Source organism: Papaver somniferum, chromosome 2, assembly GCF_003573695.1.
Source record: "Papaver somniferum cultivar HN1 chromosome 2, ASM357369v1, whole genome shotgun sequence".
Lineage (NCBI taxonomy): Eukaryota > Viridiplantae > Streptophyta > Magnoliopsida > Ranunculales > Papaveraceae > Papaver > Papaver somniferum.
Window position 1 is genome coordinate 182,351,515 of NC_039359.1, and position 5,717 is coordinate 182,357,231.

Here is a 5,717-nt window from a genome sequence, read left to right on the forward strand (position 1 = left end):
TCAAGTGATTTCTCTTGTACTCAATTAGACTTGCAGATTTTTATTTGCTTGACTAAGTATTTGAATCGATAAAGAGAGATATAACTCTTTGATATACTTTTATTAAGATTGAGTCTGACTGTCTAGTTAATTCTCTTAAAAGTATATTGGAGTTAGTCCATACAGATTGCTAGTCGAAATATTGGGTTTGGTTGTTAGACCCCCACCTTTTCGGTTGTTTACCGCAACACAACTTGATTGTGTTGATTAGTGTTTCTTGTCTCATGTGCCTGTTCAAAAGAGACAAGATTGTGCACTCCTCAGGCTTTAAGAAAAGTTTGTTTTCCTCTTTTCTTAGTTTTTGCAATTCGGAATTCCCTATCATTCAATAAAGGAGGGTTATTCTCGACAATTCTACTCTTTTTAGGGTTGTGATTGTGCATGCGTGAACCTGTGTGGATAAAGGTTCCGTAACCCAACATTCCTTTTCCTTCTATGAAACTCTTTTCATCTTAAGATTGCATGTTGAATTTAAATTGTGATTTCCTCTCACAAGCCCATACACGTATGGATACTCCAAGCATCTTGTCTTCTGATGGAAAAGATGTTAATATGATTGTTAAGGCATCAATCATGAAGGAAAAAAAGAAATCTCCGTTGTATCCAACTTTGAAAATAGAAAGAAGGAATGTGAGAAAGCCAAGAGTAGTTCCTTCAAATTCTCAGAAGTTTTCTAGTGTTCTTGAAGAGTTAAAGGAAACAAGGAAGGAGATTCAGCAAATAAAAGCTCTTGTTATGAGAATTCTTGAAATTCAGAAGGCCCTGATTCGACATCATCAGCCTAGAAGGTTTGTTGGAATTGACTCCTTTCTCCATGAACCTTATGTTCCCATGGATGTTGACGACAAGGAGTTCGGGGACGATAAAGAATTCTTTAGAGGTCTCAATGTCTAGTAAATCTTCTTATGAGAATTTTTATTCTTGTTTTTGTTTAGAAGAATAACTACGGTTTGGAATAGCCATTATTGTGATTACACATAGCTAGTTCCAAACATTTTCATCTTCATGTTTTTAGATTTATTAATTTAAGTTCTAAGTTGTTTGGAAGATTATATTTGCAATTTTAATCTTTATGGTTTTATATATTGCAAATTGTTATGGGATATGTGTGTTTGCGTCCATGAACTATGATTGTCCCATACTCTTTCAAAAATTATCTCTATTACGTTGATACGGATGTATTGATTAAAAATAGAATGAACTTTTGACTTACAAAAGTTAAAAGCCTTTTTGTCATTGTTTTGATAAAAGAAAGGATAAAACTTTTGTTTCACAAGGATTAAAGTTTGTTATATGTCATTATGCAAATAGTGATGAAAAATAGAACGAATCCTTGTATATTTCGCAGTATTGGTCGATCTCCGATCCACATCTTTGTGTATGTAGTGTGTTGGTCCATAAGTTTTCTCATGATTGAGCATAATCAATTGAATTTATCATTTCCATGATTTGTTTAGTTGTGTTGCTCCGCAAGTTCTCTTATGTTGAGCATGACCGATTATATTAATCACTTTCTTGTGGTTAATTTAGTTGTGTAATTCTGATTGAACTAATTATGAGTTTTCTTGTGATTAATTTAATTGTGTATTTCGATTGGATTAATCATGAATTCTTTTATGGATAATTCAATTGAATACTTTGGATTCAAATTCATGTTTTCATGTGATTTGATTGTCCAAATAAATCCTACTTTTCTTGTGAAAGTAAGGTCGCCTTTGTTGTTCTTTCGGGAATGACATTTTATGGGGGAGAGTTCTTTTTAACTTGTGCTTAATTGCCACATCTTTGTCGGGAGTGCGACTGTGGAATATTTTAGGGGTTATCTTGTATCTTTATAAACTCCTTGATGAATGCATTTAGATTCGGCTTTATGATTGCATCTAAATTTGTTGGTATGTTAATACACCTTTTGGTCATGATGTATCTCCGTGAAAATTTCATTAGGATCCCACTAATTTTCGTACCTTTGCCAATTTTGTTGACAAAAAGGGGGGAAATTAATGTGTAGTTCACACTACAAATACATATGGTTTACGGATCATTATGTACGGGGGAGTGGTTTTCATATTGAGGTATGTATTGACTAAGGGGGAGTGATGCATATCACCATAGTGTTATTGTCAAAGTTGTGATACAATTGAACTTTGATGTTGTAAGATAATACTATGACACTGTATAACAATGATTGAGAGCATTTTGTTTTCTCATTGTTATAGCTACGGATCCTCAATAACGATGATGTTAAATTTACAACCTTTAGAATCATTTGAGTACTTGGAAGTGACGAAGATTTTGAGTCTGTTGAAGATGCCATGGAAATCAAGCATGTGGATGAGAAGCTTCAAGTTTTATTTATTTTGTAATCCATATGTATTGATAGTTTTTTCACTAAAATTGACAAAGGGGGAGATTGTCAGAGCATTGCTCGGCCGAACTCGCATGCACGCATTGCTATCTCAAGCATGTTTGTCAATGTTAGTAATCAAAACTATAAGTCTTGATTTCTAGCATATTTATAGATGTATCGGACTAAGACATAGATAGTGTAGTTGAGCTTAGATCTCTCAGCGTTCATCATTTGAAGACGAAGAACTACTAAGGGGAGCTTGTGGAACTTCATCAACAAAAGGTATGTAGAGACATAAACTCATCTATCACTTTGAAAGTCTATTTCTTCTCTATCTCCTATATTGAGACATAAGTCGTGTTACGATATAGTTTTCTATTATACACATTTGGGATTTTGAGCTGAGTTTATCTCGGTTATATATTTCTCGAAATATGTGTTGGCAAGCTTTCTCTTTAGCCATGTTCATCTCTCATTCGTGACGAAAGTCCGAATAAGATCATATGAAAATTTCCGAGTTACATCTAACATGGTTTGTGTGATACAAGCATTTGATGTTGCCTTGGAATGTTTCATTATGATAATTTCAATAACTTGAAAATCTATTTAACGAAAAATAGTTTGTGCACAACAACTATATGACGTCCTCTAAGAAAGTTTCAATGATTGAAATTAAGAGTTGATTAGATAACCATCCTTTGATATAAGTATATACAGTTTGTTCGCAAATTAGTGTATAAATCCATAAACCGGGAACCAAATGTATGCATATGTGTGTATACAAAATTGGTGAATAGGACAAGATAAGTATGCGTACCCGTACGCATACTGGTAGAAGTTTTCGAACCGAAAATAACTGTTGGGTTTAGGAATTACAAACTCCTAAACTAGTCACCTTAAGTATGCATACCCGTACACATACTAGAGGGAGTTTTCGAACCGAAAATATCTGATGAGTTTGGGAATTAAAAACTCCTAAACTAGTCACCTTAAGTATGCGTACCCGTACGCATACTGGCGGAAGTTTTCCAACCGAAATTTCTGCTGAGTTTGGAAACTTAGTAAAATCAAATCCGGTTGCTTAAGTACGCATACCCGTACGCATACTTAAGCTGGTTATTTTATTAAATCGGTCAGTTCATGAACTTAAACATTTAAATCTTAAGGAATGCATTTTTTGCAAACCGTGGCTATAATGTTCATGATTGATTCAAGTGAATCAAACCGATTTTATTTCGATTGTATCTTCTATGCAATTGAACAACTCATTAACTAGTTTCATTTGAGTCATTTGAACTATTTATGGATAAGATGAATAAGGTTAATATGAGAGTAACCATGTGGATAACCTCGGTTAACTATTTGATGAGCCAACATGAGTATACACGTTTGGGTAGGGTTCATAAACCTAAATGAGGGTATATTTCATTTGTGTGTAACAAGCTAAGTTCGATCTAACGGTTGAAAGATATTAGCTTGGTTGAATCAGGTTTTTCATCTAACACTGATTATTGAATGCTCTGTTACCAAGGTATCTTGGATTGCAAACCCTGATTTGAAACTATGTAAAGGAGAACTCTAACAACTGGGAAACCTAATCCCCTCACCTTCTGTGTGATACTGGTTGTATAGCTAGAGTCGATTCTTCTTTAACCTTATATTTCTTCTCGAGACCCTGTAGGTTAACGACTTGAAGACTTCATTGGGATTGTGAAGCCAGACCGATATTAATTCTCTTGTAGTTGTGTGATCTGATCTTTATTTTTCTATCGTACGAGTACAATTGTAAAATTGTCTTGAGATTTATTTATCCGATAGGAAAGATAGAAAAGTAGTCACAAACAACTTCGTGTCATCGTTTGTGATTCCATAATATCTAGTTTCGCCATCATACGATTTAGATTATTATGAGGTGATTGATAACACTAGGTTGTTCTTCGGCAGTATAAGTCCGATTTATCAATTGGTTCCTGTTCACCTTGATTTATCAAAAGACGGAACAAACACTCTTGGGTATTTCTGTGAGAGACAGATTTATTCATTCCTATAGACTTTTCTATGTGAGACAAATTTGTTTATCAAGTCTTCGACTTTGGGTTGAGCAACTCTTGGTTGTGGGTGAGATCAGCTAAGGGAATCAAGTGCATAGTATCCTGCTGGGATCAGAGACGTAAGGAGCGCAATTGTACCTTGAATCAGTGTGAGATTGATTAGGTTTCAACAGTCCAGTCCGAAGTTAATTGGTAGTAGGCTAGTGTCTGTAGCGGGTTAATACAGTGTGGTGTTCTAACTGGTCTAGGTCCCGAGATTTTTTATATATTTGTGGTTTCCTAGTTAACAAAATTATGGTGTCTGTGTTATTTCTTTCCCGCATTAGATTTTTTTGTATAATTGAAATATCAAAGGTTGTGCGTTAAGATAAATCAATTAGAATATCCAACCTTTGATTGTTGATTTACATTGATTGACACTTGAACATTGGTTTTTGATATCGTTCAAGTTTACTCCTCTATATTCAATCGGGCTCGCAGATTTCTATTTGCTGATTGCGGATTGAATTAAAGATTTAGAGATATAATACTCTTTGATATACTTTTATCTAGATTGAGTCTGACTGTCTAGTTGATTCTCTAGAAAGTGTATTGGAGTAAGTCTTCTCAGATTGCCAAACGAATTGTTGGGTGTGGTTGTTAGACCCCCGCATTTTCAAACACAGTTATTGATATTATGGACAGACATGCACAACGTTCTTGCAAACAACATATCTCACAGACCAAAAATCCTAATCGGAATATTAATTATGAGCTTTGAAGATAACAGATAGATAAACAAACTTCATTTGAACCACCATTTCAGAAAACTCATGGTAACCCTAAAAAAACTAATTTAGTAAACAACATTTTCCTTCCCGTCAAATTTTTTCAGCAACGTTTATCTGTTTTGTAAAATATCTAAAAAACACTTTTACAACTCCAAAAATATATAAAATTTGGTGCGGATAACTATCAGGATATCTACTGCAAAAGTATTTACCGAAATTCCTTCTAAGTTAAGAGATAACCATGAAACTCCACATCTGGCTAAAAACTCATTTTTGTTTTTCACTATAGTATCAACATCAACCGTACACAAACCAATCAATTATTTTTTATTATCACAAAATATAATGTCTTAAGATTGTTGGATGCAATAATCAAAAACATGGAAAAATAAAATAAACAAAATTTGTTGATACTTAGCTCATTAAAATGGAAGTGATCGGTTTTACGGAATGAATGAGCCCTCAGATCTCCACAAGAGCAACACAGAATTTTTTTTGGAAAATAGAGTG